General features: G+C 43.7%; 78 non-coding genes and 4 pseudogenes across 78 annotated transcripts; all 82 read right to left on the bottom strand.

Annotated features, from left to right (window-relative positions):
• Nucleotide 1: 1 nt before the first annotated feature.
• On the bottom strand, nt 2-120 carry LOC131710565 (5S ribosomal RNA). The gene has a single exon (XR_009312444.1). It is a non-coding gene; the product is annotated as a 5S ribosomal RNA (ribosomal RNA).
• Nucleotides 121-220: 100 nt separating this feature from the next.
• On the bottom strand, nt 221-339 carry LOC131720086 (5S ribosomal RNA). Its single transcript, XR_009318984.1, has one exon. It is a non-coding gene; the product is annotated as a 5S ribosomal RNA (ribosomal RNA).
• A 114-nt stretch (nt 340-453) lies between these two features.
• On the bottom strand, nt 454-572 carry LOC131711124 (5S ribosomal RNA). Its single transcript, XR_009313006.1, has one exon. It is a non-coding gene; the product is annotated as a 5S ribosomal RNA (ribosomal RNA).
• Nucleotides 573-672: 100 nt separating this feature from the next.
• Nucleotides 673-791, bottom strand: LOC131720085 (5S ribosomal RNA). Its single transcript, XR_009318983.1, has one exon. It is a non-coding gene; the product is annotated as a 5S ribosomal RNA (ribosomal RNA).
• Nucleotides 792-888: 97 nt separating this feature from the next.
• On the bottom strand, nt 889-1,007 carry LOC131720084 (5S ribosomal RNA). The gene has a single exon (XR_009318982.1). It is a non-coding gene; the product is annotated as a 5S ribosomal RNA (ribosomal RNA).
• Nucleotides 1,008-1,107: 100 nt separating this feature from the next.
• On the bottom strand, nt 1,108-1,226 carry LOC131720785 (5S ribosomal RNA). The gene has a single exon (XR_009319682.1). It is a non-coding gene; the product is annotated as a 5S ribosomal RNA (ribosomal RNA).
• Nucleotides 1,227-1,326: 100 nt separating this feature from the next.
• LOC131720083 (5S ribosomal RNA) lies at nt 1,327-1,445 on the bottom strand. The gene has a single exon (XR_009318981.1). It is a non-coding gene; the product is annotated as a 5S ribosomal RNA (ribosomal RNA).
• A 114-nt stretch (nt 1,446-1,559) lies between these two features.
• On the bottom strand, nt 1,560-1,678 carry LOC131720082 (5S ribosomal RNA). The gene has a single exon (XR_009318980.1). It is a non-coding gene; the product is annotated as a 5S ribosomal RNA (ribosomal RNA).
• Nucleotides 1,679-1,792: 114 nt separating this feature from the next.
• Nucleotides 1,793-1,911, bottom strand: LOC131720080 (5S ribosomal RNA). Its single transcript, XR_009318979.1, has one exon. It is a non-coding gene; the product is annotated as a 5S ribosomal RNA (ribosomal RNA).
• Nucleotides 1,912-2,025: 114 nt separating this feature from the next.
• On the bottom strand, nt 2,026-2,144 carry LOC131711795 (5S ribosomal RNA). The gene has a single exon (XR_009313683.1). It is a non-coding gene; the product is annotated as a 5S ribosomal RNA (ribosomal RNA).
• Nucleotides 2,145-2,244: 100 nt separating this feature from the next.
• On the bottom strand, nt 2,245-2,363 carry LOC131720079 (5S ribosomal RNA). The gene has a single exon (XR_009318978.1). It is a non-coding gene; the product is annotated as a 5S ribosomal RNA (ribosomal RNA).
• Nucleotides 2,364-2,477: 114 nt separating this feature from the next.
• On the bottom strand, nt 2,478-2,596 carry LOC131710546 (5S ribosomal RNA). The gene has a single exon (XR_009312421.1). It is a non-coding gene; the product is annotated as a 5S ribosomal RNA (ribosomal RNA).
• A 100-nt stretch (nt 2,597-2,696) lies between these two features.
• On the bottom strand, nt 2,697-2,815 carry LOC131720078 (5S ribosomal RNA). The gene has a single exon (XR_009318977.1). It is a non-coding gene; the product is annotated as a 5S ribosomal RNA (ribosomal RNA).
• A 100-nt stretch (nt 2,816-2,915) lies between these two features.
• LOC131711705 (5S ribosomal RNA) lies at nt 2,916-3,034 on the bottom strand. The gene has a single exon (XR_009313593.1). It is a non-coding gene; the product is annotated as a 5S ribosomal RNA (ribosomal RNA).
• Nucleotides 3,035-3,148: 114 nt separating this feature from the next.
• Nucleotides 3,149-3,267, bottom strand: LOC131720686 (5S ribosomal RNA). Its single transcript, XR_009319583.1, has one exon. It is a non-coding gene; the product is annotated as a 5S ribosomal RNA (ribosomal RNA).
• Nucleotides 3,268-3,367: 100 nt separating this feature from the next.
• Nucleotides 3,368-3,486, bottom strand: LOC131720077 (5S ribosomal RNA). The gene has a single exon (XR_009318976.1). It is a non-coding gene; the product is annotated as a 5S ribosomal RNA (ribosomal RNA).
• A 114-nt stretch (nt 3,487-3,600) lies between these two features.
• LOC131712562 (5S ribosomal RNA) lies at nt 3,601-3,719 on the bottom strand. The gene has a single exon (XR_009314453.1). It is a non-coding gene; the product is annotated as a 5S ribosomal RNA (ribosomal RNA).
• A 100-nt stretch (nt 3,720-3,819) lies between these two features.
• LOC131720076 (5S ribosomal RNA) lies at nt 3,820-3,938 on the bottom strand. The gene has a single exon (XR_009318975.1). It is a non-coding gene; the product is annotated as a 5S ribosomal RNA (ribosomal RNA).
• Nucleotides 3,939-4,035: 97 nt separating this feature from the next.
• LOC131720075 (5S ribosomal RNA) lies at nt 4,036-4,154 on the bottom strand. The gene has a single exon (XR_009318974.1). It is a non-coding gene; the product is annotated as a 5S ribosomal RNA (ribosomal RNA).
• Nucleotides 4,155-4,254: 100 nt separating this feature from the next.
• On the bottom strand, nt 4,255-4,373 carry LOC131710352 (5S ribosomal RNA). Its single transcript, XR_009312224.1, has one exon. It is a non-coding gene; the product is annotated as a 5S ribosomal RNA (ribosomal RNA).
• A 114-nt stretch (nt 4,374-4,487) lies between these two features.
• Nucleotides 4,488-4,606, bottom strand: LOC131718949 (5S ribosomal RNA). Its single transcript, XR_009317845.1, has one exon. It is a non-coding gene; the product is annotated as a 5S ribosomal RNA (ribosomal RNA).
• A 100-nt stretch (nt 4,607-4,706) lies between these two features.
• LOC131720074 (5S ribosomal RNA) lies at nt 4,707-4,825 on the bottom strand. Its single transcript, XR_009318973.1, has one exon. It is a non-coding gene; the product is annotated as a 5S ribosomal RNA (ribosomal RNA).
• A 100-nt stretch (nt 4,826-4,925) lies between these two features.
• Nucleotides 4,926-5,044, bottom strand: LOC131720073 (5S ribosomal RNA). Its single transcript, XR_009318972.1, has one exon. It is a non-coding gene; the product is annotated as a 5S ribosomal RNA (ribosomal RNA).
• A 114-nt stretch (nt 5,045-5,158) lies between these two features.
• On the bottom strand, nt 5,159-5,277 carry LOC131720072 (5S ribosomal RNA). Its single transcript, XR_009318971.1, has one exon. It is a non-coding gene; the product is annotated as a 5S ribosomal RNA (ribosomal RNA).
• A 100-nt stretch (nt 5,278-5,377) lies between these two features.
• LOC131712609 (5S ribosomal RNA) lies at nt 5,378-5,496 on the bottom strand. The gene has a single exon (XR_009314500.1). It is a non-coding gene; the product is annotated as a 5S ribosomal RNA (ribosomal RNA).
• Nucleotides 5,497-5,610: 114 nt separating this feature from the next.
• Nucleotides 5,611-5,729, bottom strand: LOC131720071 (5S ribosomal RNA). The gene has a single exon (XR_009318970.1). It is a non-coding gene; the product is annotated as a 5S ribosomal RNA (ribosomal RNA).
• Nucleotides 5,730-5,843: 114 nt separating this feature from the next.
• On the bottom strand, nt 5,844-5,962 carry LOC131720685 (5S ribosomal RNA). The gene has a single exon (XR_009319582.1). It is a non-coding gene; the product is annotated as a 5S ribosomal RNA (ribosomal RNA).
• Nucleotides 5,963-6,076: 114 nt separating this feature from the next.
• On the bottom strand, nt 6,077-6,185 carry LOC131715229 (5S ribosomal RNA; annotated as a pseudogene).
• Nucleotides 6,186-6,285: 100 nt separating this feature from the next.
• Nucleotides 6,286-6,404, bottom strand: LOC131713808 (5S ribosomal RNA; annotated as a pseudogene).
• A 114-nt stretch (nt 6,405-6,518) lies between these two features.
• Nucleotides 6,519-6,637, bottom strand: LOC131720069 (5S ribosomal RNA). Its single transcript, XR_009318968.1, has one exon. It is a non-coding gene; the product is annotated as a 5S ribosomal RNA (ribosomal RNA).
• A 100-nt stretch (nt 6,638-6,737) lies between these two features.
• LOC131720068 (5S ribosomal RNA) lies at nt 6,738-6,856 on the bottom strand. The gene has a single exon (XR_009318967.1). It is a non-coding gene; the product is annotated as a 5S ribosomal RNA (ribosomal RNA).
• Nucleotides 6,857-6,970: 114 nt separating this feature from the next.
• On the bottom strand, nt 6,971-7,089 carry LOC131712376 (5S ribosomal RNA). The gene has a single exon (XR_009314269.1). It is a non-coding gene; the product is annotated as a 5S ribosomal RNA (ribosomal RNA).
• A 114-nt stretch (nt 7,090-7,203) lies between these two features.
• Nucleotides 7,204-7,322, bottom strand: LOC131720067 (5S ribosomal RNA). Its single transcript, XR_009318966.1, has one exon. It is a non-coding gene; the product is annotated as a 5S ribosomal RNA (ribosomal RNA).
• Nucleotides 7,323-7,436: 114 nt separating this feature from the next.
• On the bottom strand, nt 7,437-7,555 carry LOC131720066 (5S ribosomal RNA). The gene has a single exon (XR_009318965.1). It is a non-coding gene; the product is annotated as a 5S ribosomal RNA (ribosomal RNA).
• A 100-nt stretch (nt 7,556-7,655) lies between these two features.
• Nucleotides 7,656-7,774, bottom strand: LOC131720064 (5S ribosomal RNA). The gene has a single exon (XR_009318964.1). It is a non-coding gene; the product is annotated as a 5S ribosomal RNA (ribosomal RNA).
• A 100-nt stretch (nt 7,775-7,874) lies between these two features.
• Nucleotides 7,875-7,993, bottom strand: LOC131710858 (5S ribosomal RNA). Its single transcript, XR_009312740.1, has one exon. It is a non-coding gene; the product is annotated as a 5S ribosomal RNA (ribosomal RNA).
• Nucleotides 7,994-8,107: 114 nt separating this feature from the next.
• On the bottom strand, nt 8,108-8,226 carry LOC131710991 (5S ribosomal RNA). Its single transcript, XR_009312873.1, has one exon. It is a non-coding gene; the product is annotated as a 5S ribosomal RNA (ribosomal RNA).
• A 114-nt stretch (nt 8,227-8,340) lies between these two features.
• Nucleotides 8,341-8,459, bottom strand: LOC131720063 (5S ribosomal RNA). The gene has a single exon (XR_009318963.1). It is a non-coding gene; the product is annotated as a 5S ribosomal RNA (ribosomal RNA).
• A 114-nt stretch (nt 8,460-8,573) lies between these two features.
• On the bottom strand, nt 8,574-8,692 carry LOC131720062 (5S ribosomal RNA). Its single transcript, XR_009318962.1, has one exon. It is a non-coding gene; the product is annotated as a 5S ribosomal RNA (ribosomal RNA).
• A 114-nt stretch (nt 8,693-8,806) lies between these two features.
• Nucleotides 8,807-8,925, bottom strand: LOC131720061 (5S ribosomal RNA). The gene has a single exon (XR_009318961.1). It is a non-coding gene; the product is annotated as a 5S ribosomal RNA (ribosomal RNA).
• A 114-nt stretch (nt 8,926-9,039) lies between these two features.
• LOC131720060 (5S ribosomal RNA) lies at nt 9,040-9,158 on the bottom strand. Its single transcript, XR_009318960.1, has one exon. It is a non-coding gene; the product is annotated as a 5S ribosomal RNA (ribosomal RNA).
• Nucleotides 9,159-9,272: 114 nt separating this feature from the next.
• Nucleotides 9,273-9,391, bottom strand: LOC131720059 (5S ribosomal RNA). The gene has a single exon (XR_009318959.1). It is a non-coding gene; the product is annotated as a 5S ribosomal RNA (ribosomal RNA).
• A 114-nt stretch (nt 9,392-9,505) lies between these two features.
• LOC131720057 (5S ribosomal RNA) lies at nt 9,506-9,624 on the bottom strand. The gene has a single exon (XR_009318957.1). It is a non-coding gene; the product is annotated as a 5S ribosomal RNA (ribosomal RNA).
• Nucleotides 9,625-9,738: 114 nt separating this feature from the next.
• Nucleotides 9,739-9,857, bottom strand: LOC131720056 (5S ribosomal RNA). Its single transcript, XR_009318956.1, has one exon. It is a non-coding gene; the product is annotated as a 5S ribosomal RNA (ribosomal RNA).
• Nucleotides 9,858-9,957: 100 nt separating this feature from the next.
• LOC131720055 (5S ribosomal RNA) lies at nt 9,958-10,076 on the bottom strand. Its single transcript, XR_009318955.1, has one exon. It is a non-coding gene; the product is annotated as a 5S ribosomal RNA (ribosomal RNA).
• A 114-nt stretch (nt 10,077-10,190) lies between these two features.
• LOC131720054 (5S ribosomal RNA) lies at nt 10,191-10,309 on the bottom strand. Its single transcript, XR_009318954.1, has one exon. It is a non-coding gene; the product is annotated as a 5S ribosomal RNA (ribosomal RNA).
• A 100-nt stretch (nt 10,310-10,409) lies between these two features.
• LOC131720053 (5S ribosomal RNA) lies at nt 10,410-10,528 on the bottom strand. The gene has a single exon (XR_009318953.1). It is a non-coding gene; the product is annotated as a 5S ribosomal RNA (ribosomal RNA).
• Nucleotides 10,529-10,628: 100 nt separating this feature from the next.
• Nucleotides 10,629-10,747, bottom strand: LOC131720052 (5S ribosomal RNA). The gene has a single exon (XR_009318952.1). It is a non-coding gene; the product is annotated as a 5S ribosomal RNA (ribosomal RNA).
• A 114-nt stretch (nt 10,748-10,861) lies between these two features.
• LOC131720051 (5S ribosomal RNA) lies at nt 10,862-10,980 on the bottom strand. The gene has a single exon (XR_009318951.1). It is a non-coding gene; the product is annotated as a 5S ribosomal RNA (ribosomal RNA).
• Nucleotides 10,981-11,080: 100 nt separating this feature from the next.
• LOC131720050 (5S ribosomal RNA) lies at nt 11,081-11,199 on the bottom strand. The gene has a single exon (XR_009318950.1). It is a non-coding gene; the product is annotated as a 5S ribosomal RNA (ribosomal RNA).
• A 100-nt stretch (nt 11,200-11,299) lies between these two features.
• On the bottom strand, nt 11,300-11,418 carry LOC131720049 (5S ribosomal RNA). Its single transcript, XR_009318949.1, has one exon. It is a non-coding gene; the product is annotated as a 5S ribosomal RNA (ribosomal RNA).
• Nucleotides 11,419-11,532: 114 nt separating this feature from the next.
• Nucleotides 11,533-11,651, bottom strand: LOC131720048 (5S ribosomal RNA). The gene has a single exon (XR_009318948.1). It is a non-coding gene; the product is annotated as a 5S ribosomal RNA (ribosomal RNA).
• A 114-nt stretch (nt 11,652-11,765) lies between these two features.
• Nucleotides 11,766-11,884, bottom strand: LOC131711874 (5S ribosomal RNA). The gene has a single exon (XR_009313763.1). It is a non-coding gene; the product is annotated as a 5S ribosomal RNA (ribosomal RNA).
• A 114-nt stretch (nt 11,885-11,998) lies between these two features.
• LOC131720046 (5S ribosomal RNA) lies at nt 11,999-12,117 on the bottom strand. The gene has a single exon (XR_009318946.1). It is a non-coding gene; the product is annotated as a 5S ribosomal RNA (ribosomal RNA).
• Nucleotides 12,118-12,231: 114 nt separating this feature from the next.
• LOC131720045 (5S ribosomal RNA) lies at nt 12,232-12,350 on the bottom strand. The gene has a single exon (XR_009318945.1). It is a non-coding gene; the product is annotated as a 5S ribosomal RNA (ribosomal RNA).
• Nucleotides 12,351-12,464: 114 nt separating this feature from the next.
• LOC131720044 (5S ribosomal RNA) lies at nt 12,465-12,583 on the bottom strand. Its single transcript, XR_009318944.1, has one exon. It is a non-coding gene; the product is annotated as a 5S ribosomal RNA (ribosomal RNA).
• Nucleotides 12,584-12,697: 114 nt separating this feature from the next.
• LOC131711721 (5S ribosomal RNA) lies at nt 12,698-12,816 on the bottom strand. The gene has a single exon (XR_009313609.1). It is a non-coding gene; the product is annotated as a 5S ribosomal RNA (ribosomal RNA).
• Nucleotides 12,817-12,930: 114 nt separating this feature from the next.
• LOC131720043 (5S ribosomal RNA) lies at nt 12,931-13,049 on the bottom strand. Its single transcript, XR_009318943.1, has one exon. It is a non-coding gene; the product is annotated as a 5S ribosomal RNA (ribosomal RNA).
• A 100-nt stretch (nt 13,050-13,149) lies between these two features.
• LOC131712226 (5S ribosomal RNA) lies at nt 13,150-13,268 on the bottom strand. The gene has a single exon (XR_009314119.1). It is a non-coding gene; the product is annotated as a 5S ribosomal RNA (ribosomal RNA).
• Nucleotides 13,269-13,382: 114 nt separating this feature from the next.
• On the bottom strand, nt 13,383-13,499 carry LOC131714080 (5S ribosomal RNA; annotated as a pseudogene).
• A 114-nt stretch (nt 13,500-13,613) lies between these two features.
• On the bottom strand, nt 13,614-13,732 carry LOC131720042 (5S ribosomal RNA). The gene has a single exon (XR_009318942.1). It is a non-coding gene; the product is annotated as a 5S ribosomal RNA (ribosomal RNA).
• Nucleotides 13,733-13,832: 100 nt separating this feature from the next.
• LOC131720041 (5S ribosomal RNA) lies at nt 13,833-13,951 on the bottom strand. Its single transcript, XR_009318941.1, has one exon. It is a non-coding gene; the product is annotated as a 5S ribosomal RNA (ribosomal RNA).
• Nucleotides 13,952-14,065: 114 nt separating this feature from the next.
• On the bottom strand, nt 14,066-14,184 carry LOC131720040 (5S ribosomal RNA). The gene has a single exon (XR_009318940.1). It is a non-coding gene; the product is annotated as a 5S ribosomal RNA (ribosomal RNA).
• A 114-nt stretch (nt 14,185-14,298) lies between these two features.
• On the bottom strand, nt 14,299-14,417 carry LOC131720039 (5S ribosomal RNA). Its single transcript, XR_009318939.1, has one exon. It is a non-coding gene; the product is annotated as a 5S ribosomal RNA (ribosomal RNA).
• A 100-nt stretch (nt 14,418-14,517) lies between these two features.
• Nucleotides 14,518-14,636, bottom strand: LOC131712225 (5S ribosomal RNA). Its single transcript, XR_009314118.1, has one exon. It is a non-coding gene; the product is annotated as a 5S ribosomal RNA (ribosomal RNA).
• Nucleotides 14,637-14,750: 114 nt separating this feature from the next.
• On the bottom strand, nt 14,751-14,869 carry LOC131720038 (5S ribosomal RNA). Its single transcript, XR_009318938.1, has one exon. It is a non-coding gene; the product is annotated as a 5S ribosomal RNA (ribosomal RNA).
• Nucleotides 14,870-14,983: 114 nt separating this feature from the next.
• LOC131720037 (5S ribosomal RNA) lies at nt 14,984-15,102 on the bottom strand. Its single transcript, XR_009318937.1, has one exon. It is a non-coding gene; the product is annotated as a 5S ribosomal RNA (ribosomal RNA).
• Nucleotides 15,103-15,202: 100 nt separating this feature from the next.
• On the bottom strand, nt 15,203-15,321 carry LOC131720035 (5S ribosomal RNA). Its single transcript, XR_009318935.1, has one exon. It is a non-coding gene; the product is annotated as a 5S ribosomal RNA (ribosomal RNA).
• Nucleotides 15,322-15,435: 114 nt separating this feature from the next.
• Nucleotides 15,436-15,554, bottom strand: LOC131720034 (5S ribosomal RNA). The gene has a single exon (XR_009318934.1). It is a non-coding gene; the product is annotated as a 5S ribosomal RNA (ribosomal RNA).
• Nucleotides 15,555-15,668: 114 nt separating this feature from the next.
• Nucleotides 15,669-15,787, bottom strand: LOC131720033 (5S ribosomal RNA). The gene has a single exon (XR_009318933.1). It is a non-coding gene; the product is annotated as a 5S ribosomal RNA (ribosomal RNA).
• A 114-nt stretch (nt 15,788-15,901) lies between these two features.
• Nucleotides 15,902-16,020, bottom strand: LOC131720032 (5S ribosomal RNA). Its single transcript, XR_009318932.1, has one exon. It is a non-coding gene; the product is annotated as a 5S ribosomal RNA (ribosomal RNA).
• Nucleotides 16,021-16,120: 100 nt separating this feature from the next.
• LOC131720031 (5S ribosomal RNA) lies at nt 16,121-16,239 on the bottom strand. Its single transcript, XR_009318931.1, has one exon. It is a non-coding gene; the product is annotated as a 5S ribosomal RNA (ribosomal RNA).
• Nucleotides 16,240-16,353: 114 nt separating this feature from the next.
• LOC131720030 (5S ribosomal RNA) lies at nt 16,354-16,472 on the bottom strand. Its single transcript, XR_009318930.1, has one exon. It is a non-coding gene; the product is annotated as a 5S ribosomal RNA (ribosomal RNA).
• Nucleotides 16,473-16,586: 114 nt separating this feature from the next.
• On the bottom strand, nt 16,587-16,705 carry LOC131720029 (5S ribosomal RNA). Its single transcript, XR_009318929.1, has one exon. It is a non-coding gene; the product is annotated as a 5S ribosomal RNA (ribosomal RNA).
• A 114-nt stretch (nt 16,706-16,819) lies between these two features.
• LOC131720028 (5S ribosomal RNA) lies at nt 16,820-16,938 on the bottom strand. The gene has a single exon (XR_009318928.1). It is a non-coding gene; the product is annotated as a 5S ribosomal RNA (ribosomal RNA).
• Nucleotides 16,939-17,038: 100 nt separating this feature from the next.
• LOC131720027 (5S ribosomal RNA) lies at nt 17,039-17,157 on the bottom strand. Its single transcript, XR_009318927.1, has one exon. It is a non-coding gene; the product is annotated as a 5S ribosomal RNA (ribosomal RNA).
• Nucleotides 17,158-17,271: 114 nt separating this feature from the next.
• On the bottom strand, nt 17,272-17,390 carry LOC131720026 (5S ribosomal RNA). The gene has a single exon (XR_009318926.1). It is a non-coding gene; the product is annotated as a 5S ribosomal RNA (ribosomal RNA).
• Nucleotides 17,391-17,490: 100 nt separating this feature from the next.
• Nucleotides 17,491-17,609, bottom strand: LOC131711057 (5S ribosomal RNA). The gene has a single exon (XR_009312939.1). It is a non-coding gene; the product is annotated as a 5S ribosomal RNA (ribosomal RNA).
• A 100-nt stretch (nt 17,610-17,709) lies between these two features.
• Nucleotides 17,710-17,828, bottom strand: LOC131720659 (5S ribosomal RNA). Its single transcript, XR_009319556.1, has one exon. It is a non-coding gene; the product is annotated as a 5S ribosomal RNA (ribosomal RNA).
• A 114-nt stretch (nt 17,829-17,942) lies between these two features.
• Nucleotides 17,943-18,061, bottom strand: LOC131720024 (5S ribosomal RNA). Its single transcript, XR_009318924.1, has one exon. It is a non-coding gene; the product is annotated as a 5S ribosomal RNA (ribosomal RNA).
• A 100-nt stretch (nt 18,062-18,161) lies between these two features.
• Nucleotides 18,162-18,280, bottom strand: LOC131720023 (5S ribosomal RNA). The gene has a single exon (XR_009318923.1). It is a non-coding gene; the product is annotated as a 5S ribosomal RNA (ribosomal RNA).
• A 100-nt stretch (nt 18,281-18,380) lies between these two features.
• On the bottom strand, nt 18,381-18,489 carry LOC131715960 (5S ribosomal RNA; annotated as a pseudogene).
• Between the last annotated feature and the right edge of the window lie 56 nt (nt 18,490-18,545).

Raw genomic sequence — 18,545 nt, 5'->3', positions numbered from 1 at the left:
ATGACTGCAGCACTTGATATTCCCAGGTGGTCTCCCATCCAAGTACTAACCAAGCCCAACATTGCTTAGCTTCTGAGATCAGACGAGATCAGGCTTATTCAAGGTGGTGTGGCCGCAGGCGATTGCATTTCTGCTTTCATGACTTTTATGTTTAGTGAGCTGGGGGTGATTCCTCCAAAATTTCCTTTTGTCCTCCACACATTTCAATTGTAAAATGTAATGCCTGCAGCACTTGATATTCCCAGGTGGTCTCCCATCCAAGTACTAACCAAGCCCAACATTGCTTAGCTTCTGAGATCAGACGAGATCAGGCTTATTCAAGGTGGTGTGGCCGCAGGCGATTGCATTTCTGCTTTCATGACTTTTATGTTTAGTGAGCTGGGGGTGATTCCTCCAAAATTTCCTTTTGTCCTCCACACATTTCAATTGTAAAATGTAATTACAAAAATGTAATGCCTGCAGCACTTGATATTCCCAGGTGGTCTCCCATCCAAGTACTAACCAAGCCCAACATTGCTTAGCTTCAGAGATCAGACGAGATCAGGCTTATTCAAGGTGGTGTGGCCGCAGGCGATTGCATTTCTGCTTTCATGACTTTTATGTTTAGTGAGCTGGGGGTGATTCCTCCAAAATTTCCTTTTGTCCTCCACACATTTCAATTGTAAAATGTAATGCCTGCAGCACTTGATATTCCCAGGTGGTCTCCCATCCAAGTACTAACCAAGCCCAACATTGCTTAGCTTCTGAGATCAGACGAGATCAGGCTTATTCAAGGTGGTGTGGCCGCAGGCGATTGCATTTCTGCTTTCATGACTTTTATGTTTAGTGAGCTGGGGGTGATTCCTCCAAAATTCCCTTTTGTCCACACATTTCAATTGTAAAATGTAATGCCTGCAGCACTTGATATTCCCAGGTGGTCTCCCATCCAAGTACTAACCAAGCCCAACATTGCTTAGCTTCTGAGATCAGACGAGATCAGGCTTATTCAAGGTGGTGTGGCCGCAGGCAATTGCATTTCTGCTTTCATGACTTTTATGTTTAGTGAGCTGGGGGTGATTCCTCCAAAATTTCCTTTTGTCCTCCACACATTTCAATTGTAAAATGTAATGCCTGCAGCACTTGATATTCCCACGTGGTCTCCCATCCAAGTACTAACCAAGCCCAACATTGCTTAGCTTCTGAGATCAGACGAGATCAGGCTTATTCAAGGTGGTGTGGCCGCAGGCGATTGCATTTCTGCTTTCATGACTTTTATGTTTAGTGAGCTGGGGGTGATTCCTCCAAAATTTCCTTTTGTCCTCCACACATTTCAATTGTAAAATGTAATGCCTGCAGCACTTGATATTCCCAGGTGGTCTCCCATCCAAGTACTAACCAAGCCCAACATTGCTTAGCTTCTGAGATCAGACGAGATCAGGCTTATTCAAGGTGGTGTGGCCGCAGGCAATTGCATTTCTGCTTTCATGACTTTTATGTTTAGTGAGCTGGGGGTGATTCCTCCAAAATTTCCTTTTGTCCTCCACACATTTCAATTGTAAAATGTAATTACAAAAATGTAATGCCTGCAGCACTTGATATTCCCAGGTGGTCTCCCATCCAAGTACTAACCAAGCCCAACATTGCTTAGCTTCTGAGATCAGACGAGATCAGGCTTATTCAAGGTGGTGTGGCCGCAGGCGATTGCATTTCTGCTTTCATGACTTTTATGTTTAGTGAGCTGGGGGTGATTCCTCCAAAATTTCCTTTTGTCCTCCACACATTTCAATTGTAAAATGTAATTACAAAAATGTAATGCCTGCAGCACTTGATATTCCCAGGTGGTCTCCCATCCAAGTACTAACCAAGCCCAACATTGCTTAGCTTCTGAGATCAGACGAGATCAGGCTTATTCAAGGTGGTGTGGCCGCAGGCGATTGCATTTCTGCTTTCATGACTTTTATGTTTAGTGAGCTGGGGGTGATTCCTCCAAAATTTCCTTTTGTCCTCCACACATTTCAATTGTAAAATGTAATTACAAAAATGTAATGCCTGCAGCACTTGATATTCCCAGGTGGTCTCCCATCCAAGTACTAACCAAGCCCAACATTGCTTAGCTTCGGAGATCAGACGAGATCAGGCTTATTCAAGGTGGTGTGGCCGCAGGCGATTGCATTTCTGCTTTCATGACTTTTATGTTTAGTGAGCTGGGGGTGATTCCTCCAAAATTTCCTTTTGTCCTCCACACATTTCAATTGTAAAATGTAATGCCTGCAGCACTTGATATTCCCAGGTGGTCTCCCATCCAAGTACTAACCAAGCCCAACATTGCTTAGCTTCTGAGATCAGACGAGATCAGGCTTATTCAAGGTGGTGTGGCCGCAGGCGATTGCAGTTCTGCTTTCATGACTTTTATGTTTAGTGAGCTGGGGGTGATTCCTCCAAAATTTCCTTTTGTCCTCCACACATTTCAATTGTAAAATGTAATTACAAAAATGTAATGCCTGCAGCACTTGATATTCACAGGTGGTCTCCCATCCAAGTACTAACCAAGCCCAACATTGCTTAGCTTCTGAGATCAGACGAGATCAGGCTTATTCAAGGTGGTGTGGCCGCAGGCGATTGCATTTCTGCTTTCATGACTTTTATGTTTAGTGAGCTGGGGGTGATTCCTCCAAAATTTCCTTTTGTCCTCCACACATTTCAATTGTAAAATGTAATGCCTGCAGCACTTGATATTCCCAGGTGGTCTCCCATCCAAGTACTAACCAAGCCCAACATTGCTTAGCTTCTGAGATCAGACGAGATCAGGCTTATTCAAGGTGGTGTGGCCGCAGGCGATTGCATTTCTGCTTTCATGACTTTTATGTTTAGTGAGCTGGGGGTGATTCCTCCAAAATTTCCTTTTGTCCTCCACACATTTCAATTGTAAAATGTAATGCCTGCAGCACTTGATATTCCCAGGTGGTCTCCCATCCAAGTACTAACCAAGCCCAACATTGCTTAGCTTCTGAAATCAGACGAGATCAGGCTTATTCAAGGTGGTGTGGCTGCAGGCGATTGCATTTCTGCTTTCATGACTTTTATGTTTAGTGAGCTGGGGGTGATTCCTCCAAAATTTCCTTTTGTCCTCCACACATTTCAATTGTAAAATGTAATTACAAAAATGTAATGCCTGCAGCACTTGATATTCCCAGGTGGTCTCCCATCCAAGTACTAACCAAGCCCAACATTGCTTAGCTTCTGAGATCAGACGAGATCAGGCTTATTCAAGGTGGTGTGGCTGCAGGCGTTTGCATTTCTGCTTTCATGACTTTTATGTTTAGTGAGCTGGGGGTGATTCCTCCAAAATTTCCATTTGTCCTCCACACATTTCAATTGTAAAATGTAATGCCTGCAGCACTTGATATTCCCAGGTGGTCTCCCATCCAAGTACTAACCAAGCCCAACATTGCTTAGCTTCTGAGATCAGACGAGATCAGGCTTATTCAAGGTGGTGTGGCCGCAGGCGATTGCATTTCTGCTTTCATGACTTTTATGTTTAGTGAGCTGGGGGTGATTCCTCCAAAATTTCCTTTTGTCCTCCACACATTTCAATTGTAAAATGTAATTACAAAAATGTAATGCCTGCAGCACTTGATATTCCCAGGTGGTCTCCCATCCAAGTACTAACCAAGCCAAACATTGCTTAGCTTCTGAGATCAGACGAGATCAGGCTTATTCAAGGTGGTGTGGCCGCAGGCGATTGCATTTCTGCTTTCATGACTTTTATGTTTAGTGAGCTGGGGGTGATTCCTCCAAAATTTCCTTTTGTCCTCCACACATTTCAATTGTAAAATGTAATGCCTGCAGCACTTGATATTCCCAGGTGGTCTCCCATCCAAGTACTAACCAAGCCCAACATTGCTTAGCTTCTGAGATCAGACGAGATCAGGCTTATTCAAGGTGGTGTGGCCGCAGGCGATTGCATTTCTGCTTTCATGACTTTTATGTTTAGTGAGCTGGGGGTGATTCCTCCAAAATTCCCTTTTGTCCACACATTTCAATTGTAAAATGTAATGCCTGCAGCACTTGATATTCCCAGGTGGTCTCCCATCCAAGTACTAACCAAGCCCAACATTGCTTAGCTTCTGAGATCAGACGAGATCAGGCTTATTCAAGGTGGTGTGGCCGCAGGCGATTGCATTTCTGCTTTCATGACTTTTATGTTTAGTGAGCTGGGGGTGATTCCTCCAAAATTTCCTTTTGTCCTCCACACATTTCAATTGTAAAATGTAATGCCTGCAGCACTTGATATTCCCACATGGTCTCCCATCCAAGTACTAACCAAGCCCAACATTGCTTAGCTTCTGAGATCAGACGAGATCAGGCTTATTCAAGGTGGTGTGGCCGCAGGCGATTGCATTTCTGCTTTCTTGACTTTTATGTTTAGTGAGCTGGGGGTGATTCCTCCAAAATTTCCTTTTGTCCTCCACACATTTCAATTGTAAAATGTAATTACAAAAATGTAATGCCTGCAGCACTTGATATTCCCAGGAGGTCTCCCATCCAAGTACTAACCAAGCCCAACATTGCTTAGCTTCTGAGATCAGACGAGATCAGGCTTATTCAAGGTGGTGTGGCCGCAGGCGATTGCATTTCTGCTTTCATGACTTTTATGTTTAGTGAGCTGGGGGTGATTCCTCCAAAATGTCCTTTTGTCCTCCACACATTTCAATTGTAAAATGTAATGCCTGCAGCACTTGATATTCCCAGGTGGTCTCCCATCCAAGTACTAACCAAGCCCAACATTGCTTAGCTTCTGAGATCAGACGAGATCAGGCTTATTCAAGGTGGTGTGGCCGCAGGCGATTGCATTTCTGCTTTCATGACTTTTATGTTTAGTGAGCTGGGGGTGATTCCTCCAAAATGTCCTTTTGTCCTCCACACATTTCAATTGTAAAATGTAATGCCTGCAGCACTTGATATTCCCAGGTGGTCTCCCATCCAAGTACTAACCAAGCCCAACATTGCTTAGCTTCTGAGATCAGACGAGATCAGGCTTATTCAAGGTGGTGTGGCCGCAGGCGATTGCATTTCTGCTTTCATGACTTTTATGTTTAGTGAGCTGGGGGTGATTCCTCCAAAATTTCCTTTTGTCCTCCACACATTTCAATTGTAAAATGTAATTACAAAAATGTAATGCCTGCAGCACTTGATATTCCCAGGTGGTCTCCCATCCAAGTACTAACCAAGCCCAACATTGCTTAGCTTCTGAGATCAGACGAGATCAGGCTTATTCAAGGTGGTGTGGCCGCAGGCGATTGCATTTCTGCTTTCATGACTTTTATGTTTAGTGAGCTGGGGGTGATTCCTCCAAAATTTCCTTTTGTCCTCCACACATTTCAATTGTAAAATGTAATGCCTGCAGCACTTGATATTACCAGGTGGTCTCCCATCCAAGTACTAACCAAGCCCAACATTGCTTAGCTTCTGAGATCAGACGAGATCAGGCTTATTCAAGGTGGTGTGGCCGCAGGCGATTGCATTTCTGCTTTCATGACTTTTATGTTTAGTGAGCTGGGGGTGATTCCTCCAAAATTTCCTTTTGTCCTCCACACATTTCAATTGTAAAATGTAATTACTAAAATGTAATGCCTGCAGCACTTGATATTCCCAGGTGGTCTCCCATCCAAGTACTAACCAAGCCCAACATTGCTTAGCTTCTGAGATCAGACGAGATCAGGCTTATTCAAGGTGGTGTGGCCGCAGGCGATTGCATTTCTGCTTTCATGACTTTTATGTTTAGTGAGCTGGGGGTGATTCCTCCAAAATTTCCTTTTGTCCTCCACACATTTCAATTGTAAAATGTAATTACAAAAATGTAATGCCTGCAGCACTTGATATTCCCAGGTGGTCTCCCATCCAAGTACTAACCAAGCCCAACATTGCTTAGCTTCTGAGATCAGACGAGATCAGGCTTATTCAAGGTGGTGTGGCTGCAGGCGATTGCATTTCTGCTTTCATGACTTTTATGTTTAGTGAGCTGGGGGTGATTCCTCCAAAATTTCCTTTTGTCCTCCACACATTTCAATTGTAAAATGTAATTACTAAAATGTAATGCCTGCAGCACTTGATATTCCCAGGTGGTCTCCCATCCAAGTACTAACCAAGCCCAACATTGCTTAGCTTCTGAGATCAGGCTTATTCAAGGTGGTGTGGCCGCAGGCGATTGCATTTCTGCTTTCATGACTTTTATGTTTAGTGAGCTGGGGGTGATTCCTCCAAAATTTCCTTTTGTCCTCCACACATTTCAATTGTAAAATGTAATGCCTGCAGCACTTGATATTCCCAGGTGGTCTCCCATCCAAGTACTAACCAAGCCCAACATTGCTTAGCTTCTGAAATCAGACGAGATCAGGCTTATTCAAGGTGGTGTGGCGACAGGCGATTGCATTTCTGCTTTCATGACTTTTATGTTTAGTGAGCTGGGGGTGATTCCTCCAAAATTTCCTTTTGTCCTCCACACATTTCAATTGTAAAATGTAATTACTAAAATGTAATGCCTGCAGCACTTGATATTCCCAGGTGGTCTCCCATCCAAGTACTAACCAAGCCCAACATTGCTTAGCTTCTGAGATCAGACGAGATCAGGCTTATTCAAGGTGGTGTGGCCGCAGGCGATTGCATTTCTGCTTTCATGACTTTTATGTTTAGTGAGCTGGGGGTGATTCCTCCAAAATTTCCTTTTGTCCTCCACACATTTCAATTGTATAATGTAATGCCTGCAGCACTTGATATTCCCAGGTGGTCTCCCATCCAAGTACTAACCAAGCCCAACATTGCTTAGCTTCTGAGATCAGACGAGATCAGGCTTATTCAAGGTGGTGTGGCCGCAGGCGATTGCATTTCTGCTTTCATGACTTTTATGTTTAGTGAGCTGGGGGTGATTCCTCCAAAATTTCCTTTTGTCCTCCACACATTTCAATTGTAAAATGTAATTACAAAAATGTAATGCCTGCAGCATTTGATATTCCCAGGTGGTCTCCCATCCAAGTACTAACCAAGCCCAACATTGCTTAGCTTCTGAGATCAGACGAGATCAGGCTTATTCAAGGTGGTGTGGCCGCAGGCGATTGCATTTCTGCTTTCATGACTTTTATGTTTAGTGAGCTGGGGGTGATTCCTCCAAAATTTCCTTTTGTCCTCCACACATTTCAATTGTAAAATGTAATTACTAAAATGTAATGCCTGCAGCACTTGATATTCCCAGGTGGTCTCCCATCCAAGTACTAACCAAGCCCAACATTGCTTAGCTTCTGAGATCAGACGAGATCAGGCTTATTCAAGGTGGTGTGGCCGCAGGCGATTGCATTTCTGCTTTCATGACTTTTATGTTTAGTGAGCTGGGGGTGATTCCTCCAAAATTTCCTTTAGTCCTCCACACATTTCAATTGTAAAATGTAATTACAAAAATATAATGCCTGCAGCACTTGATATTCCCAGGTGGTCTCCCATCCAAGTACTAACCAAGCCCAACATTGCTTAGCTTCTGAGATCAGACGAGATCAGGCTTATTCAAGGTGGTGTGGCCGCAGGCGATTGCATTTCTGCTTTCATGACTTTTATGTTTAGTGAGCTGGGGGTGATTCCTCCAAAATTTCCTTTTGTCCTCCACACATTTCAATTGTAAAATGTAATGCCTGCAGCACTTGATATTCCCAGGTGGTCTCCCATCCAAGTACTAACCAAGCCCAACATTGCTTAGCTTCTGAGATCAGACGAGATCAGGCTTATTCAAGGTGGTGTGGCCGCAGGCGATTGCATTTCTGCTTTCATGACTTTTATGTTTAGTGAGCTGGGGGTGATTCCTCCAAAATTTCCTTTTGTCCTCCACACATTTCAATTGTAAAATGTAATGCCTGCAGCACTTGATATTCCCAGGTGGTCTCCCATCCAAGTACTAACCAAGCCCAACATTGCTTAGCTTCTGAGATCAGACGAGATCAGGCTTATTCAAGGTGGTGTGGCCGCAGGTGATTGCATTTCTGCTTTCATGACTTTTATGTTTAGTGAGCTGGGGGTGATTCCTCCAAAATTTCCTTTTGTCCTCCACACATTTCAATTGTAAAATGTAATTACAAAAATGTAATGCCTGCAGCACTTGATATTCCCAGGTGGTCTTCCATCCAAGTACTAACCAAGCCCAACATTGCTTAGCTTCTGAGATCAGACGAGATCAGGCTTATTCAAGGTGGTGTGGCCGCAGGCGATTGCATTTCTGCTTTCATGACTTTTATGTTTAGTGAGCTGGGGGTGATTCCTCCAAAATTTCCTTTTGTCCTCCACACATTTCAATTGTAAAATGTAATTACTAAAATGTAATGCCTGCAGCACTTGATATTCCCAGGTGGTCTCCCATCCAAGTACTAACCAAGCCCAACATTGCTTAGCTTCTGAGATCAGACGAGATCAGGCTTATTCAAGGTGGTGTGGCCGCAGGCGATTGCATTTCTGCTTTCATGACTTTTATGTTTAGTGAGCTGGGGGTGATTCCTCCAAAATTTCCTTTTGTCCTCCACACATTTCAATTGTAAAATGTAATTACAAAAATGTAATGCCTGCAGCACTTGATATTCCCAGGTGGTCTCCCATCCAAGTACTAACCAAGCCCAACATTGCTTAGCTTCTGAGATCAGACGAGATCAGGCTTATTCAAGGTGGTGTGGCCGCAGGCGATTGCATTTCTGCTTTCATGACTTTTATGTTTAGTGAGCTGGGGGTGATTCCTCCAAAATTTCCTTTTGTCCTCCACACATTTCAATTGTAAAATGTAATTACAAAAATGTAATGCCTGCAGCACTTGATATTCCCAGGTGGTCTCCCATCCAAGTACTAACCAAGCCCAACATTGCTTAGCTTCTGAGATCAGACGAGATCAGGCTTATTCAAGGTGGTGTGGCCGCAGGCGATTGCATTTCTGCTTTCATGACTTTTATGTTTAGTGAGCTGGGGGTGATTCCTCCAAAATTTCCTTTTGTCCTCCACACATTTCAATTGTAAAATGTAATTACAAAAATGTAATGCCTGCAGCACTTGATATTCCCAGGTGGTCTCCCATCCAAGTACTAACCAAGCCCAACATTGCTTAGCTTCTGAGATCAGACGAGATCAGGCTTATTCAAGGTGGTGTGGCCGCAGGCGATTGCATTTCTGCTTTCATGACTTTTATGTTTAGTGAGCTGGGGGTGATTCCTCCAAAATTTCCTTTTGTCCTCCACACATTTCAATTGTAAAATGTAATTACAAAAATGTAATGCCTGCAGCACTTGATATTCCCAGGTGGTCTCCCATCCAAGTACTAACCAAGCCCAACATTGCTTAGCTTCTGAGATCAGACGAGATCAGGCTTATTCAAGGTGGTGTGGCCGCAGGCGATTGCATTTCTGCTTTCATGACTTTTATGTTTAGTGAGCTGGGGGTGATTCCTCCAAAATTTCCTTTTGTCCTCCACACATTTCAATTGTAAAATGTAATTACAAAAATGTAATGCCTGCAGCACTTGATATTCCCAGGTGGTCTCCCATCCAAGTACTAACCAAGCCCAACATTGCTTAGCTTCTGAGATCAGACGAGATCAGGCTTATTCAAGGTGGTGTGGCCGCAGGCGATTGCATTTCTGCTTTCATGACTTTTATGTTTAGTGAGCTGGGGGTGATTCCTCCAAAATTTCCTTTTGTCCTCCACACATTTCAATTGTAAAATGTAATTACAAAAATGTAATGCCTGCAGCACTTGATATTCCCAGGTGGTCTCCCATCCAAGTACTAACCAAGCCCAACATTGCTTAGCTTCTGAGATCAGACGAGATCAGGCTTATTCAAGGTGGTGTGGCCGCAGGCGATTGCATTTCTGCTTTCATGACTTTTATGTTTAGTGAGCTGGGGGTGATTCCTCCAAAATTTCCTTTTGTCCTCCACACATTTCAATTGTAAAATGTAATGCCTGCAGCACTTGATATTCCCAGGTGGTCTCCCATCCAAGTACTAACCAAGCCCAACATTGCTTAGCTTCTGAGATCAGACGAGATCAGGCTTATTCAAGGTGGTGTGGCCGCAGGCGATTGCATTTCTGCTTTCATGACTTTTATGTTTAGTGAGCTGGGGGTGATTCCTCCAAAATTTCCTTTTGTCCTCCACACATTTCAATTGTAAAATGTAATTACAAAAATGTAATGCCTGCAGCACTTGATATTCCCAGGTGGTCTCCCATCCAAGTACTAACCAAGCCCAACATTGCTTAGCTTCTGAGATCAGACGAGATCAGGCTTATTCAAGGTGGTGTGGCCGCAGGCGATTGCTTTTCTGCTTTCATGACTTTTATGTTTAGTGAGCTGGGGGTGATTCCGCCAAAATTTCCTTTTGTCCTCCACACATTTCAATTGTAAAATGTAATGCCTGCAGCACTTGATATTCCCAGGTGGTCTCCCATCCAAGTACTAACCAAGCCCAACATTGCTTAGCTTCTGAGATCAGACGAGATCAGGCTTATTCAAGGTGGTGTGGCCGCAGGCGATTGCATTTCTGCTTTCATGACTTTTATGTTTAGTGAGCTGGGGGTGATTCCTCCAAAATTTCCTTTTGTCCTCCACACATTTCAATTGTAAAATGTAATGCCTGCAGCACTTGATATTCCCAGGTGGTCTCCCATCCAAGTACTAACCAAGCCCAACATTGCTTAGCTTCTGAGATCAGACGAGATCAGGCTTATTCAAGGTGGTGTGGCCGCAGGCGATTGCATTTCTGCTTTCATGACTTTTATGTTTAGTGAGCTGGGGGTGATTCCTCCAAAATTTCCTTTTGTCCTCCACACATTTCAATTGTAAAATGTAATTACAAAAATGTAATGCCTGCAGCACTTGATATTCCCAGGTGGTCTCCCATCCAAGTACTAACCAAGCCCAACATTGCTTAGCTTCTGAGATCAGACGAGATCAGGCTTATTCAAGGTGGTGTGGCCGCAGGCGATTGCATTTCTGCTTTCATGACTTTTATGTTTAGTGAGCTGGGGGTGATTCCTCCAAAATTTCCTTTTGTCCTCCACACATTTCAATTGTAAAATGTAATGCCTGCAGCACTTGATATTCCCAGGTGGTCTCCCATCCAAGTACTAACCAAGCCCAACATTGCTTAGCTTCTGAGATCAGACGAGATCAGGCTTATTCAAGGTGGTGTGGCCGCAGGCGATTGCATTTCTGCTTTCATGACTTTTATGTTTAGTGAGCTGGGGGTGATTCCTCCAAAATTTCCTTTTGTCCTCCACACATTTCAATTGTAAAATGTAATGCCTGCAGCACTTGATATTCCCAGGTGGTCTCCCATCCAAGTACTAACCAAGCCCAACATTGCTTAGCTTCTGAGATCAGACGAGATCAGGCTTATTCAAGGTGGTGTGGCCGCAGGCGATTGCATTTCTGCTTTCATGACTTTTATGTTTAGTGAGCTGGGGGTGATTCCTCCAAAATTTCCTTTTGTCCTCCACACATTTCAATTGTAAAATGTAATTACAAAAATGTAATGCCTGCAGCACTTGATATTCCCAGGTGGTCTCCCATCCAAGTACTAACCAAGCCCAACATTGCTTAGCTTCTGAGATCAGACGAGATCAGGCTTATTCAAGGTGGTGTGGCCGCAGGCGATTGCATTTCTGCTTTCATGACTTTTATGTTTAGTGAGCTGGGGGTGATTCCTCCAAAATTTCCTTTTGTCCTCCACACATTTCAATTGTAAAATGTAATTACAAAAATGTAATGCCTGCAGCACTTGATATTCCCAGGTGGTCTCCCATCCAAGTACTAACCAAGCCCAACATTGCTTAGCTTCTGAGATCAGACAAGATCAGGCTTATTCAAGGTGGTGTGGCCGCAGGCGATTGCATTTCTGCTTTCATGACTTTTATGTTTAGTGAGCTGGGGGTGATTCCTCCAAAATTTCCTTTTGTCCTCCACACATTTCAATTGTAAAATGTAATTACAAAAATGTAATGCCTGCAGCACTTGATATTCCCAGGTGGTCTCCCATCCAAGTACTAACCAAGCCCAACATTGCTTAGCTTCTGAGATCAGACGAGATCAGGCTTATTCAAGGTGGTGTGGCCGCAGGCGATTGCATTTCTGCTTTCATGACTTTTATGTTTAGTGAGCTGGGGGTGATTCCTCCAAAATTTCCTTTTGTCCTCCACACATTTCAATTGTAAAATGTAATTACAAAAATGTAATGCCTGCAGCACTTGATATTCCCAGGTGGTCTCCCATCCAAGTACTAACCAAGCCCAACATTGCTTAGCTTCTGAGATCAGACGAGATCAGGCTTATTCAAGGTGGTGTGGCCGCAGGCGACTGCATTTCTGCTTTCATGACTTTTATGTTTAGTGAGCTGGGGGTGATTCCTCCAAAATTTCCTTTTGTCCTCCACACATTTCAATTGTAAAATGTAATTACAAAAATGTAATGCCTGCAGCACTTGATATTCCCAGGTGGTCTCCCATCCAAGTACTAACCAAGCCCAACATTGCTTAGCTTCTGAGATCAGACGAGATCAGGCTTATTCAAGGTGGTGTGGCCGCAGGCGATTGCATTTCTGCTTTCATGACTTTTATGTTTAGTGAGCTGGGGGTGATTCCTCCAAAATTTCCTTTTGTCCTCCACACATTTCAATTGTAAAATGTAATTACAAAAATGTAATGCCTGCAGCACTTGATATTCCCAGGTGGTCTCCCATCCAAGTACTAACCAAGCCCAACATTGCTTAGCTTCTGAGATCAGACGAGATCAGGCTTATTCAAGGTGGTGTGGCCGCAGGGGATTGCATTTCTGCTTTCATGACTTTTATGTTTAGTGAGCTGGGGGTGATTCCTCCAAAATTTCCTTTTGTCCTCCACACATTTCAATTGTAAAATGTAATTACAAAAATGTAATGCCTGCAGCACTTGATATTCCCAGGTGGTCTCCCATCCAAGTACTAACCAAGCCCAACATTGCTTAGCTTCTGAGATCAGACGAGATCAGGCTTATTCAAGGTGGTGTGGCCGCAGGCGATTGCATTTCTGCTTTCATGACTTTTATGTTTAGTGAGCTGGGGGTGATTCCTCCAAAATTTCCTTTTGTCCTCCACACATTTCAATTGTAAAATGTAATGCCTGCAGAACTTGATATTCCCAGGTGGTCTCCCATCCAAGTACTAACCAAGCCCAACATTGCTTAGCTTCTGAGATCAGACGAGATCAGGCTTATTCAAGGTGGTGTGGCCGCAGGCGATTGCATTTCTGCTTTCATGACTTTTATGTTTAGTGAGCTGGGGGTGATTCCTCCAAAATTTCCTTTTGTCCTCCACACATTTCAATTGTAAAATGTAATTACAAAAATGTAATGCCTGCAGCACTTGATATTCCCAGGTGGTCTCCCATCCAAGTACTAACCAAGCCCAACATTGCTTAGCTTCTGAGATCAGACGAGATCGCTTATTCAAGGTGGTGTGGCCGCAGGCGATTGCATTGCTGCTTTCATGACTTTTATGTTTAGTGAGCTGGGGGTGATTCCTCCAAAATTTCCTTTTGTCCTCCACACATTTCAATTGTAAAATGTAATTACAAAAATGTAATGCCTGCAGCACTTGATATTCCCAGGTGGTCTCCCATCCAAGTACTAACCAAGCCCAACATTGCTTAGCTTCTGAGATCAGACGAGATCAGGCTTATTCAAGGTGGTGTGGCCGCAGGCGATTGCATTTCTGCTTTCATGACTTTTATGTTTAGTGAGCTGGGGGTGATTCCTCCAAAATTTCCTTTTGTCCTCCACACATTTCAATTGTAAAATGTAATGCCTGCAGCACTTGATATTCCCAGGTGGTCTCCCATCCAAGTACTAACCAAGCCCAACATTGCTTAGCTTCTGAGATCAGACGAGATCAGGCTTATTCAAGGTGGTGTGGCCGCAGGCGATTGCATTTCTGCTTTCATGACTTTTATGTTTAGTGAGCTGGGGGTGATTCCTCCAAAATTTCCTTTTGTCCTCCACACATTTCAATTGTAAAATGTAATTACAAAAATGTAATGCCTGCAGCACTTGATATTCCCAGGTGGTCTCCCATCCAAGTACTAACCAAGCCCAACATTGCTTAGCTTCTGAGATCAGACGAGATCAGGCTTATTCAAGGTGGTGTGGCCGCAGGCGATTGCTGTTCTGCTTTCATGACTTTTATGTTTAGTGAGCTGGGGGTGATTCCTCCAAAATTTCCTTTTGTCCTCCACACATTTCAATTGTAAAATGTAATTACAAAAATGTAATGCCTGCAGCACTTGATATTCCCAGGTGGTCTCCCATCCAAGTACTAACCAAGCCCAACATTGCTTAGCTTCTGAGATCAGACGAGATCAGGCTTATTCAAGGTGGTGTGGCCGCAGGCGATTGCATTTCTGCTTTCATGACTTTTATGTTTAGTGAGCTGGGGGTGATTCCTCCAAAATTTCCTTTTGTCCTCCACACATTTCAATTGTAAAATGTAATGCCTGCAGAACTTGATATTCCCAGGTGGTCTCCCATCCAAGTACTAACCAAGCCCAACATTGCTTAGCTTCTGAGATCAGACGAGATCAGGCTTATTCAAGGTGGTGTGGCCGCAGGCGATTGCATTTCTGCTTTCATGACTTTTATGTTTAGTGAGCTGGGGGTGATTCCTCCAAAATTTCCTTTTGTCCTCCACACATTTCAATTGTAAAATGTATTTACAAAAATGTAATGCCTGCAGCACTTGATATTCCCAGGTGGTCTCCCATCCAAGTACTAACCAAGCCCAACATTGCTTAGCTTCTGAGATCAGACGAGATCAGGCTTATTCAAGGTGGTGTGGCCGCAGGCGATTGCATTTCTGCTTTCATGACTTTTATGTTTAGTGAGCTGGGGGTGATTCCTCCAAAATTTCCTTTTGTCCTCCACACATTTCAATTGTAAAATGTAATTACAAAAATGTAATGCCTGCAGCACTTGATATTCCCAGGTGGTCTCCCATCCAAGTACTAACCAAGCCCAACATTGCTTAGCTTCTGAGATCAGACGAGATCAGGCTTATTCAAGGTGGTGTGGCCGCAGGCGATTGCATTTCTGCTTTCATGACTTTTATGTTTAGTGAGCTGGGGGTGATTCCTCCAAAATTTCCTTTTGTCCTCCACACATTTCAATTGTAAAATGTAATGCCTGCAGCACTTGATATTCCCAGGTGGTCTCCCATCCAAGTACTAACCAAGCCCAACATTGCTTAGCTTCTGAGATCAGACGAGATCAGGCTTATTCAAGGTGGTGTGGCCGCAGGCGATTGCATTTCTGCTTTCATGACTTTTATGTTTAGTGAGCTGGGGGTGATTCCTCCAAAATTTCCTTTTGTCCTCCACACATTTCAATTGTAAAATGTAATTACAAAAATGTAATGCCTGCAGCACTTGATATTCCCAGGTGGTCTCCCATCCAAGTACTAACCAAGCCCAACATTGCTTAGCTTCTGAGATCAGACGAGATCAGGCTTATTCAAGGTGGTGTGGCCGCAGGCGATTGCATTTCTGCTTTCATGACTTTTATGTTTAGTGAGCTGGGGGTGATTCCTCCAAAATTTCCTTTTGTCCTCCACACATTTCAATTGTAAAATGTAATTACAAAAATGTAATGCCTGCAGCACTTGATATTCCCAGGTGGTCTCCCATCCAAGTACTAACCAAGCCCAACATTGCTTAGCTTCTGAGATCAGACGAGATCAGGCTTATTCAAGGTGGTGTGGCCGCAGGCGATTGCTGTTCTGCTTTCATGACTTTTATGTTTAGTGAGCTGGGGGTGATTCCTCCAAAATTTCCTTTTGTCCTCCACACATTTCAATTGTAAAATGTAATTACAAAAATGTAATGCCTGCAGCACTTGATATTCCCAGGTGGTCTCCCATCCAAGTACTAACCAAGCCCAACATTGCTTAGCTTCTGAGATCAGACGAGATCAGGCTTATTCAAGGTGGTGTGGCCGCAGGCGATTGCATTTCTGCTTTCATGACTTTTATGTTTAGTGAGCTGGGGGTGATTCCTCCAAAATTTCCTTTTGTCCTCCACACATTTCAATTGTAAAATGTAATGCCTGCAGCACTTGATATTCCCAGGTGGTCTCCCATCCAAGTACTAACCAAGCCCAACATTGCTTAGCTTCTGAGATCAGACGAGATCAGGCTTATTCAAGGTGGTGTGGCCGCAGGCGATTGCATTTCTGCTTTCATGACTTTTATGTTTAGTGAGCTGGGGGTGATTCCTCCAAAATTTCCTTTTGTCCTCCACACATTTCAATTGTAAAATGTAATTACAAAAATGTAATGCCTGCAGCACTTGATATTCCCAGGTGGTCTCCCATCCAAGTACTAACCAAGCCCAACATTGCTTAGCTTCTGAGATCAGACGAGATCAGGCTTATTCAAGGTGGTGTGGCCGCAGGCGATTGCATTGCTGCTTTCATGACTTTTATGTTTAGTGAGCTGGGGGTGATTCCTCCAAAATTTCCTTTTGTCCTCCACACATTTCAATTGTAAAATGTAATTACAAAAATGTAATGCCTGCAGCACTTGATATTCCCAGGTGGTCTCCCATCCAAGTACTAACCAAGCCCAACATTGCTTAGCTTCTGAGATCAGACGAGATCAGGCTTATTCAAGGTGGTGTGGCCGCAGGCGATTGCATTTCTGCTTTCATGACTTTTATGTTTAGTGAGCTGGGGGTGATTCCTCCAAAATTTCCTTTTGTCCTCCACACATTTCAATTGTAAAATGTAATTACTAAAATGTAATGCCTGCAGCACTTGATATTCCCAGGTGGTCTCCCATCCAAGTACTAACCAAGCCCAACATTGCTTAGCTTCTGAGATCAGACGAGATCAGGCTTATTCAAGGTGGTGTGGCCGCAGGCGATTGCATTTCTGCTTTCATGACTTTTATGTTTAGTGAGCTGGGGGTGATTCCTCCAAAATTTCCTTTTGTCCTCCACACATTTCAATTGTAAAATGTAATGCCTGCAGCACTTGATATTCCCAGGTGGTCTCCCATCCAAGTACTAACCAAGCCCAACATTGCTTAGCTTCTGAGATCAGACGAGATCAGGCTTATTCAAGGTGGTGTGGCCGCAGGCGATTGCATTTCTGCTTTCATGACTTTTATGTTTAGTGAGCTGGGGGTGATTCCTCCAAAATTTCCTTTTGTCCTCCACACATTTCAATTGTAAAATGTAATTACAAAAATGTAATGCCTGCAGCACTTGATATTCCCAGGTGGTCTCCCATCCAAGTACTAACCAAGCCCAACATTGCTTAGCTTCTGAGATCAGACGAGATCAGGCTTATTCAAGGTGGTGTGGCCGCAGGCGATTGCATTTCTGCTTTCATGACTTTTATGTTTAGTGAGCTGGGGGTGATTCCTCCAAAATTTCCTTTTGTCCTCCACACATTTCAATTGTAAAATGTAATGCCTGCAGCACTTGATATTCCCAGGTGGTCTCCCATCCAAGTACTAACCAAGCCCAACATTGCTTAGCTTTTGAGATCAGACGAGATCAGGCTTATTCAAGGTGGTGTGGCCGCAGGCGATTGCATTTCTGCTTTCATGACTTTTATGTTTAGTGAGCTGGGGGTGATTCCTCCAAAATTTCCTTTTGTCCTCCACACATTTCAATTGTAAAATGTAATGCCTGCAGCACTTGATATTCCCAGGGGGTCTCCCATCCAAGTACTAACCAAGCCCAACATTGCTTAGCTTCTGAGATCAGACGAGATCAGGCTTATTCAAGGTGGTGTGGCCGCAGGCGATTGCATTTCTGCTTTCATGACTTTTATGTTTAGTGAGCTGGGGGTGATTCCTCCAAAATTTCCTTTTGTCCTCCACACATTTCAATTGTAAAATGTAATTACAAAAATGTAATGCCTGCAGCACTTGATATTCCCAGGTGGTCTCCCATCCAAGTACTAACCAAGCCCAACATTGCTTAGCTTCTGAGATCAGACGAGATCAGGCTTATTCAAGGTGGTGTGGCCGCAGGCGATTGCATTTCTGCTTTCATGACTTTTATGTTTAGTGAGCTGGGGGTGATTCCTCCAAAATTTCCTTTTGTCCTCCACACATTTCAATTGTAAAATGTAATGCCTGCAGCACTTGATATTCCCAGGTGGTCTCCCATCCAAGTACTAACCAAGCCCAACATTGCTTAGCTTCTGAGATCAGACGAGATCAGGCTTATTCAAGGTGGTGTGGCCGCAGGCGATTGCATTTCTGCTTTCATGACTTTTATGTTTAGTGAGCTGGGGGTGATTCCTCCAAAATTTCCTTTTGTCCTCCACACATTTCAATTGTAAAATGTAATGCCTGCAGCACTTGATATTCCCAGGTGGTCTCCCATCCAAGTACTAACCAAGCCCAACATTGCTTAGCTTCGGAGATCAGGCTTATTCAAGGTGGTGTGGCCGCAGGCGATTGCATTTCTGCTTTCATGACTTTTATGTTTAGTGAGCTGGGGGTGATTCCTCC

Source organism: Acipenser ruthenus, chromosome 44 (assembly GCF_902713425.1).
Source record: "Acipenser ruthenus chromosome 44, fAciRut3.2 maternal haplotype, whole genome shotgun sequence".
NCBI lineage: Eukaryota > Metazoa > Chordata > Actinopteri > Acipenseriformes > Acipenseridae > Acipenser > Acipenser ruthenus.
This window is presented reverse-complemented; position numbering and strand designations above follow the sequence as displayed.